Raw genomic sequence first — 364 nt, 5'->3', positions numbered from 1 at the left:
TGGGTTTATTTTGCTTTTCATTTTCTAGGTTCTTAAGGATGGGAACTTAAATAATTTATTTGAGCCTTTATTTTCTAAACTGTGTTTATTGCTATAAAATTCCCTCTCAGCACTGCATTAGGTGTTTCCCACAAATTTTGATATGTTGTTTTCCTTTTCATTCGGTTTAATGTATTTTTTATTTCCTTTGATATTTTTTGACCTATGGTTTATTTAGAGATATGTCCTTTAATTTCCATGTATATGGATATTTTCCCGATATCTTTCTGTTACTGATTTCTATTTTGATTCCATTATGTTTGGAGAACACTATATATGATTTTGATGATTTATTTGTTTGTTCACTTGAGAAATTTTGTGAATT

Source organism: Pteropus vampyrus, unplaced genomic scaffold (assembly GCF_000151845.1).
Source record: "Pteropus vampyrus isolate Shadow unplaced genomic scaffold, Pvam_2.0 Scaffold130, whole genome shotgun sequence".
Lineage (NCBI taxonomy): Eukaryota > Metazoa > Chordata > Mammalia > Chiroptera > Pteropodidae > Pteropus > Pteropus vampyrus.
This window is presented reverse-complemented; position numbering follows the sequence as displayed.